A 5,999-nucleotide genomic window follows, 5' to 3' on the forward strand; every position below is an offset into this window, starting at 1 on the left:
TGTTTATTATGTAGTTTATTATGTGCTTGTTGATGCCATAATTGCGCGGGATTTAAGAACTTGAGCTAGCACAAGGGTTAAATCATGGTCATGGGCGTTTGTCGTCGTACGGAGATGTGCCACTATAGGCGTCAACTTGAGTGCGATGCGTCCACATTAAGCGATGCTATATCTGCCAAACAACAGTAGACATTGTACAAGCTCTCATATATCAATGCACTATAAACAATGAACTACTTCTGTGACGACAAGTTTCACTTTCGCGTTATACCGATTCCTATGAAGGAGGGATCAACCATCTTTTTTTTTCTCATTGCGCGCGGTAGCGGTTACGAACGCCGGCGGCGGCGGACGACTACACTGACTACACCACCAAAATCGGCTGTTGTGATAACAGGCGCCGATGTAAAGAAGTAAGCGTAGGCAGCTAGTCGTTGACTGCTTCGCATTAAATCGACGGCCACACTGCGTGGGATCTGCCGGAATATTTTTTTAAGTGCGAATGCACTTTAAAAGCGACCCTGAATCCGCCGTCATCCGCGCTCCTCCTCCTCTCCCCTAGCAACGGCGCGAGGAGCGGAAAGGAGCGTCTGTAGCAACGGCGCAGCGACGTCACGCCCCACGTGACTGCGCGCGCTCCGCCCTCCGCTCCGTGGCTGCGCGCGCCCCGCGCATTTAGACGCGCATTGCCTGTGGTGATGAAGGCCGGCGGCGAGACGCTGAACGAAAGCGTGCGAAGCGAGCCGAGCACCCCGAAGCCGATCTGCCGCGGGGACGCGCGATGCGTGAGCGAGCGCGGGCCCTCGAATTCGATCGGCCGGACGCGCGCTTCAAGCGAGACTTCCTGGACCGCAGCTTCGGATATAGCTGCGCGGTGTGCGATCGACTGTGGTTCGACAACAACCTGAGCCCCATCTCGGGCGTGCGCAACGCCGCCAACAAGTTGAACGCGTTGCGGGTTCTTTGGAACGAGTTCGGAAGACAGATCATCATCATCAGTAAAAGTGCTTTGCACTTAAAAACGGCCAGACCTCCGTGGGTCGGCTGGCGCGTGCTCTCTCGCTGCCGTCTCCTTCGCTCGGCTCTGCAGTTTAGTCGCGCGTGCCCCCTCATAGCATCACCCCGTGCTTCGCACTTCCTCATACTCCCCTTCGGGGAAATGCGGGTTTTTTTTAAGCACATCTCCGCTGTTTAAGATTTTCGTTGCGCCGGGTAGTGCGAACAAAAGCTATCATCATCATGAACCGGCACGCGCTCTCTTCGTTCTCTTCTTCATCTTCTGCTTCGCTCCTAAAACGCGAGCGCCCATTTGTCCGGTGTGGGATACAGTAAAACTAATGGGCGAGATAACGTGTAGAGAGAGAGTGCGAAATAAACAGACAGATATATATATATATATATATATATATATATATATATATATATATATATATATATATATATATATATATATATAAGGAAATTGAAGGAAGACGTAAGTCCTAGCCACATGACATGTTCACGTCAGAATTACGTGACATAAAATCATGTAGCACTAGACGCGTGACATATTCCACCAAACCCATGTCGTTTAAGCGGGGCAGGGGCATGGGCGTCCGGAGAGGGGGGGGGGTGCATGGGAGGGTGGCTCCCCCCCCCCCCCCCCGGGATTTCGGATAACATTTTTCCATGCAGTAAGTAATAAGATACACAGCTTGGTAAGCACACTCGGGGTAACGCATACCTGTGTGAAACGGCCTTCAGGATTGCCAGCCAACATTGCACGTTCCACACTATTGACTAATCTCGCTGCCCTGTGCTGGAATCCCCCACCCCACCCCCTATGCGGATGCAGTCCCCTGGAAAGAGTTCTGCGGACGCCCTTGGGCAGGGTCACGGGCTTGGGAAGCCAGTTCCGCTATTGGTTCCGACCTTGTATCACTAGTGCAAGCCGCGCACATTTCTAACGCGTTAAAGAGCTCGTTTCGCAGAAATTCCGGCGTCGGCATCGGTGTCGGCGTTGTTGGTTGTGAGCGAAAAATCAGCATCTTTTCCGTGACAGAAAAATCGAGAAACATGCAAATAAAATAAGTAATAATAATCTTTGGTTCGAGTGAGAATCGAACCCAGGCCCTGCTCGTGGCAAGCAGGTGCCCTACTACAGAGCCACGCCATTGCTTGAAACTGCTTCGAAAAAAAAAAACACTATATGAATGTCATGTAATGGGAGCTAGGAGTCTCCTTAACGAATGTAATATTGCGTGGCAGAAGCAATCGCTCCTGGCGTCAAAATATGTGAATTGCGCAACGAGCGGGTGTTTCAGAGGCCCAGCCATTACAAAGCGCTCAGACATACTTGATCATCATGAAAAGCATCAACAAAGTGAGCAGCTGCGTAGGTTCGCGTGTTGTTTTACGGACGCGTATAGTGGGCCCTTCGCTGATAAGAAAAAAGGATGAATTACGGCGTAGTGGGCACCTCGTAACTGTACTTGCAGTAGGCATGCTAGGATAGTTTGAAACGGCCAATGTTACGCGCACAGATATTCGCTTCCTTGCGACACGGTTGAGGCATCAACAGAGGACCGACGCCAGGCTAGCGATTGAGGAGGCGATGCGCACGGGGCCCGTTAGCACTATCGCGTTCTCTTGAAGGCGAAGCTCAAGCGTCCTCCAAGTTTTACAGCGAGAGCTGTTATGAGATCACAATAAGGGCCGTTTCTGGCGCCGTAGTTGACCGCCGCCGCCGCCGGTGTCCGTAACCACTATCGCGCGAAATAAGAAAAAAAAAACATGGCTGATCTCTCCGTCATAGGAATCGGTATAACACGAAAGTGAAACGTGTCTTCGCAGAAGTAGTGCTTATTGTGTAGGAATATATGAGAGCTTGTACAATGTCTATTCGTGTTTGGCAGCTATAGCACCGTTTGACGTGGATGCACCCATGTTGACGGCATGTCTCTATCGCGACGATTAACGCCCATGATCACGATTAAGCCGTTGTGGTAGCTGACGTTGTGAACATATATTTGGACACAGCGAATCGTGAATCAACAATCTCATAATCAACACTGGTACCCGCGCGGTATGCACTTCTTCAAAGCGAACGGCACGGTGTGCGCTTTCTATCAGTGGGTGACTGACGTATGTGCTCATGCATAGATAATACACACTGCGCTTCAGCAACACGGGAGGTAGAGGTTCGTAGCCTGAGCCGCAAACGCGTGCGTCCCGCTGACCGCTGTCTCGCAGGCGCTGGTCTCGCTCCACCAAGGCACGACATTCGCCCGTCGAAATCGCGTCCTTTCTGCAACGCGTATTGCAGCAGTTTTGTTAGTCGGTGCTCTCGCAATCGAAGCAGTCGGCGGCGGAGAAATCCCGTTGGTGCATGTGGAAGCTGCACTACTCCGATGAGCCGACGCACGCTAACACGAAGCGAAAGGCAGAGAACGTAACTGCGTCAAGGGTGCCTCGGCGATGCCAGCGCGCCGACGCACACCGAGACGTTTTAACCATGACCTCCGATATCGCGCGCAATCTCGGAGTAAGCGCTAGTAAATGTCGATCGTGAACCATTACTTCTCTTTTGGTCTCACAGACGGCGGCACCGCCCCGCTCCGCCCCGCCTACCTACATCGCCAACAGAGAGCACCGTGCGAAAGAGAACGGGCGAAAGACATAAGGCGCGTTCGTGCCGTGTCCTGCATCTGCCGAGTTCGCTTAGTCGGTAGGGCGTCGGGCGCGTGCCGTCGCGGCTGCAAGGTCGTCGGTTCGATTCCCAGCGGGGGATTTTTTTCTTGGTTTTTGCTTTCTCACCCGTTGGCGTCCATTTTATCAACGTCATATCCGTGACGGATGTACTTGGTGGACCCCGGCATAAAACACTTTCGTGTTAATTTTTCCTGGAAAGCTGCATCGTCTCCACTGTAAAGAGTGCGTTCGTTGGAAGAATCATATAATCCGGCGCCTTTTCCATTGGTTTCGTTCTCGCCTTCAATATCCTTCTTACAGGGGACATCTCCTCGCCACTTATTTCTTCATAAAGCACGCGTACAATGTCAGCACTAAGCGCTGAACCTATCATGATTTCGCGCTTGTCGGCTGCAGTCTGTTATCTCAATTTTAAGGGCTCGTTTTTCTTTGTTATACACAATATTAATGAGAACTAACAGACAATAATGCCAAGGAAAGTATAGGGGACGTTATTAGTAGTAAATATAATGTAAATGTGAAGAAAGAAAAAGATAGCTTGCCGCGGACAGGGACCGAACCTGCGACCTTCGAATTACGCGTCCGATGCTCTACCAATTGAGCTACAGCGGCGGCCATCCCCCCGTCCACTTTATGGGGTATATATATGTATTTAAACGTGGGAGCGTCAGTCAGTGCCGCCAGTGGCCATGACGGCGAGTGCGGAACACGCTTTTTCTGCCTGTTGGCGTCACGTAGCACGTGAACTTATTACGAGCTGGCAGCTGACCAATAATCCCTCGCGTACTACCTGAAAGCATCAAGTCTGCCAGAACGAGACCCTCGCTATGAATGAAGGAAAGAAGTGGAAATTTTGAGGGCTCGTTTTTCTTTGTTATACACAATATTAATGAGAACTAACAGACAATAATGCCAAGGAAAGTATAGGGGACGTTATTAGTAGTCAATGTAATGTAAATGTGAAGAAAGAAAAGTGGACGAAAAGATAGCTTGCCGCGGGCAGGGACCGAACCTGCGATCTTCGAATTACGCGTCCGATGCTCTACCAACTGAGCTACCGTTTAAATGCACATATATACCCCATAAAGTGGACGGGGGGGGGGGGGGGGGGGATGGCCGCCGCGGTAGCTCAGTTGGTAGAGCATCGGACGCGTAATTCGAAGGTCGCAGGTTCGGTCCCTGCCCGCGGCAAGATATCTTTTTTTTTCGTCCCCTTTCCTTGGCATTATTGTCTGTTAGTTCTCATTAATATTGTGTTCTGGCATACGCAGGCACGTAGCCAGGATTTTTTTTCGGGGAGGGGGGGGGGGCGAGGCCTAATTATTCGAAAGAAAGTCTTTTCATGGTAAAAAGAAAAAAAGTTGCCCGGGAATATAAAAGGCTGGACGAATTTCGGGGAGGGACCCCCCCCCCCCTTGCCTACGTGCCTGGGCATACGTGCACCAAAAGACAAGCTACGCCAAGAGAGAATAACGCGCTCGTTGTTTTTGTTGTATTTTCAGAGGCTGTTAGGGGCCCTTTATAAAAACAGGGCGTGCAAACACGGACAAAGGAGAGTAGTGAAGACACCAGAAAAGCCGCTCACAACTGAAAAATCACACAGCGGCGGAACCATGGGGGGAACCGAAGGTAGACACAAATATTTATCTGTGCATTCCCACGTAAGAGGCCATACCTATCAATCAAGTGCGAGTAGTGGTGTACGTGAGAGATAGCTGTTCCCTCTCTCGACTTTTCTCTTATGTCCGTGTTTCCACGTTATGTCTTCTTAACATGAATACCTACCCACTAGCTCAGCTAATTCTAAGTTTGCCATTCTCTTTACTTATGAATTTATTTATTGATTTACTCGAGTAAGAATGAAAGGAAAAAGTGTACTAACGTACCGAGATATATACATTACTTATTTATTTTATTTATTTATGCACAGTGTACTAGGTTCAAGACTCCAAGAATATGCTATCCAGCGAGTTGGGTCGTTGCCCTTTAAAGCTGAAGGATGCGGCAGCGTTAAGGTCAGGCAATATTCGTGATATTCCTGGAGAAGAAAAAATTCGGCAGATCCCACGTACCGTGGGAATCGATGTCATGCGAAGCATGCGCGGGAAAGTGACTGTGGTGTAATTTTTCACATTGAGCAAAGCGTGACGGAATGACGCTAGAGAAACGTGCAACTGGCATACACACACATATATGTTGAAGAGTCGCACGTGTTACATAACCAGTTGTTTACAGTTGCGCAACGATGCCAGCAGCAACATGGGTGTTACCAACACCAGACACGGGAAGCTGATATGTAGTGCTTATAT

At 49.9% G+C, this 5,999-nt stretch overlaps 1 non-coding gene across 1 annotated transcript; it reads left to right on the plus strand.

Annotated features, from left to right (window-relative positions):
- Nucleotides 1–4,808: 4,808 nt before the first annotated feature.
- On the plus strand, nucleotides 4,809–4,881 carry Trnat-cgu (transfer RNA threonine (anticodon CGU)). Its single transcript has one exon. It is a non-coding gene; the product is annotated as a tRNA-Thr (tRNA).
- Nucleotides 4,882–5,999: the final 1,118 nt, after the last annotated feature.

Source organism: Rhipicephalus sanguineus, chromosome 9, assembly GCF_013339695.2.
Source record: "Rhipicephalus sanguineus isolate Rsan-2018 chromosome 9, BIME_Rsan_1.4, whole genome shotgun sequence".
NCBI classification, from domain to species: Eukaryota; Metazoa; Arthropoda; class Arachnida; order Ixodida; family Ixodidae; genus Rhipicephalus; species Rhipicephalus sanguineus.